Raw genomic sequence first — 4,089 nt, forward strand, 5'->3', positions numbered from 1 at the left:
TCTTGGAATTTTCCATTTGATGATTTTATAAGCATAGAAGAGATTTTGTGTGGGTTTTCCTCTCTATGATAGGTTTTGGCCCTAACTAGCAACCTACATCTTGTGTTAGTTGTCTAATTTGATCTTCATGATTTGATAATTGTTTTGATGATAAGAACATCATAATAAGAACTACAAGAAGAAGTAAATCTTATAAATAAGAAGAAGTTTATTTATATCACAAAGTATTTATCAAGTTTCGAGCAATCACCACTAAATAGTTTCCATAGATTTCTCAACAATTAGAGCTCCCCTCATAGATCAAATTCTTCTTTTGGATGTGAGAGTGTTAAACATATGAGAAGAGATGGTATTTGAGATGGGACACATGTTTCACTTGGTAATTTATCCCTAGCTGAGAGGGAGTGTTAAATTTACGACTTCGGGACAAATTCTCTCCTTTGGATAGTCTTCCTCATCAAGAAAGATCCCTTCCAACCCTTAGAATAATTTAATTTAGTTAAGATTTTTTTTTTTTTATATGGAAGCTGACATGAGCACATATGGATAGATCAACCCTAAAGGGAAATTGGACATCATTGGAAGCCTATAAATACAAGTCAAGTGGACCTCATTTGGAAATGATCATCAAGCATATTTTTCTTCTCTCTCTATTTTTTTATTTTATTTGGCTCACATATGTCTAAGTGATTCGCAGAAATTGGTTCATATAGGTCTTAAATTGCAAGGTCCGAGCTCACATGTGTGGGTTAGGGTTTTGGTATGTAGCAACAATGATGATACAGGAAAATTGCAATTGTATCCACTTGCATACAATCCTCTCCGTGTGGCTGGAACACTTCATCTACATGCATGATCTCTTGCTCTGTGTGGCTGGGACCTAGGGTTTCTATTGACAGTTGACCATAATTGACTGCAGGCTTGGAACAAAACTCTGATCAGTATTGTTGTTGGGATCATCTTTGGAATATTGTTTGGCTAGTTTTCTAGATTGTTTTGTCAATGAAGAACTGGATCATTATACTCTCTGTTTCCTGAACATTTTATGATAATCTAATAAGAAGAATAATTTGAAAGGGTTTCCCCCTTGTGGATTTTTTTCTTGGTATTTGACCAAACCTAGTGTCTCTTGTTGTTCATTGCATTTATTGTTCTATCTACAATTTCTATTGATCATTGGAAGATTAAATTATTTTTGTTAAAATTGGCAACCAGGGCAAAAATTCATGTGGGTCATCTTATTCATGGCTGATAATATTTTTATTAGATTCCTCTCGTCGAGAGGTGTAGGATTGATATAAAGATCATCCGATTCCGATAAGTATTCATGGAGATATGAATTTATTTTGATTATGGAATTATTATCAAGCCGACCTACAACTCATGTAGGCTCAGAAGCCCAACAGTCGCATCTATTCACCCACCAACATTGTGTATAAATATAAGAGGACTTTTCGTCATTTGGACTCACTCATCTCATCATCTCTCTCTCTCTCTATTGCACAGAAATGAGTTTCTTCTCTGCTGCGCTGAAATGGGTCTCTCTCTCACACAATTGAAGCCGGAAACTGCTGAAACTAAAGCTGCAACTGTAGAAGTAAAGATTGACTTGCGTGGCCTAGAATATATCCTCTTTGGAACTGTGTTGTAGGTTCATCTGAACCTCCTCTGAAAGCCACAACTTTTGGTGGTGGAATGAAGTCAATCTGATGAACGGTTTGCAAGATATCGACTGCCCTAGTTTGAAGTCGGAAACTGCTGAAACTGAAGCTGCAACTGCAGAAGTAAAGATTGACCTGCGTGGCCTAGAAGATCTCCTCTTTGGAACTACGTTGTAGGTTCATCTGAACCTCCTCTGAAAGCAGCAACTTTTGGTGGTGGAATGAAGTCAATCCGACGAACAATTTGCAAGATATCGTCTTCCCTAGTTTGATAATGAAGTCGCTAATGCTGATGTTGTTGATCTAGGGTTTGCTACTGCTGATATGAATCATATTTGTTGTACTATTTCTCTCTGCTGAATTATTGAAGATAAAAGAAGATTTGATCAAAGGGTTTCCCCACACATTGTGGGGTTTGTCCCTGGCTAGCCACCACATCTTGTGTCTCTTGTTTTGGCTTGTTTTCTGTTGATCGTTTAATGTTCTATCTGCACTTTACTTTATGTACATGTGATTGCTAATCGGTGGAATATAATAAGAAAAGAAGTAAACTGTTATAAGCATAGAACATACCATAACTTAACATGGTATCAGAGCTGAGGTGAAGACAAAGCCCAAGCAAGAGCAAGAGCAATCATCGAAGAGAATATTAGCAAGGCTATCCTAAAAGAACTATGGGGTCCTCAACACTCTTTCCTGCTGAAGACAAGCTCCGTGAGAAAGTTGACTATCACGGATGGAAGATGTCTATCGATCTAACCCTTGAGAATCAAGGAGTGTTAGATCATGTGAGAGGCAATATTGTTGAGCCTCCATCAAATGCATCCACTGCTGCCTGGAACAAATGAAAAAATGGAGAAGTCAAAACAATAGAAGATCATCTGGGACTCTATCAACAAGCACTTGGTGGCCTACATATCTGAACTGGACACCTCCAAGGAAATCTACGATAGACTTGTGAGTTTATTTAAAATTAATGATGCAAATTAAGTTTTGTTTCTTAGAAATAAGCTGAGGGAAATCAAGAAAGGTAAAGATAAAAGTATGCAAGCATACTTCTTAAGAAACACCGAGATCAAGAACGATCTCCTATCTATTGGAGAAACTACTACTGATAGAGAAATGGCACTCACAACTCTTGGAGGATCGCCATTTGAATGGTATGTGTTCAGGACTACTCTTTTGAACTATAATGTAATTCATGGTTTCGAGGAATTAATGGCTAGATGCATTCAAGAAGAAACAAGGGAAGAAGTGCAAGAAATGCCCATGCCTAAAGGTCCTCCTGCTGCCTTTTCTTCTCATGCAAAGAAAAGAAATAATTTCGGAACTGAATCAAAAGGAAAAGCTGGACCTAAGGCTAGAAGAAAATGACGATGTTACATTTGCGATAAAGCAAGTCACTATGTATGAGATCATGAGCATCATGATGAATGAAATCATGGACATAAAGGGCAACATGAGATCATGGACATATAGGATAGCATGATGATGATGCACACTAGTTTGAGCAGCATTATAATGGATAAAATCATGGACATGGGCAGCATGATGATAATCATGATTAGAGAAGCATGGTACAGTATGTAGTGGTGCAACTCGAATCCCTCTGATGGCAATCAAAGGAATGACAAATTCAACAGCAAATGTAAGAGGAGAGCTGGGAATCAAGGAAGAGGACAAGCATTCAAGAAGGCTATAAATTCTAGGATGTATTAAATGCACCTGACCTAGGTTCCATCTTGGCAATGGAAGACAATGGCTACAAGGTAACCTTCAGCGATGGTAAGGTACGTATATGGAAAAATAATGTTAAAGATGCCTTTACTCTTGGGTTTAGTGTTGATTCATTATATCAGGTCGATGGAAGTCCGCTAGGTGTCATGTCTTGTGACACAACTCTTTAGTCCGAACTTTGGCATCGGAGGTTTGCCCACCTTCATTACAAAGCTCTACCCAATGTAAGACAGATGGTAACAGGGATGCCCGAATTCCAAGTAGAGAAGGAAGGTGTATGTCCGGGATGTGCCAAAGGAAAGCTCAAAAGAGGACCATTCCCCTCAAGCCAAAGCAAGACCTCCGATATATTACAATTGGTTTGCTCAGGCATACCTGAGGTTGGCATTAAGAGGGAGACTACTACACCACATACTCCTGAGCAGAATGGTGTGGTGGGAAGGAAGAACCACACGATGATGGAAGCTGTCCGGGCCATGCTACATGATCAAAGACTTCCAAAGTTTCTATGGGCTAAAACTACAATCACTGCCGTAAATGTAGAAAATTGATGCCCTCATCAAGCATTGTGTTCCTAAACTCCTGAAGAAATGTTCACCACCGGTCAAAGGGAAGTCGTGATTAGTCATGATGTCACCTTTGACAAAGATATGGCTCTCAGCAAGGTGGACAATCTATTGACTTTGAGTAG

This window comes from Pinus tabuliformis, chromosome 6, assembly GCF_031772625.1.
Source record: "Pinus tabuliformis cultivar Carrire ecotype Pingquan chromosome 6, CPIR1, whole genome shotgun sequence".
Classification (NCBI taxonomy): domain Eukaryota; kingdom Viridiplantae; phylum Streptophyta; class Pinopsida; order Pinales; family Pinaceae; genus Pinus; species Pinus tabuliformis.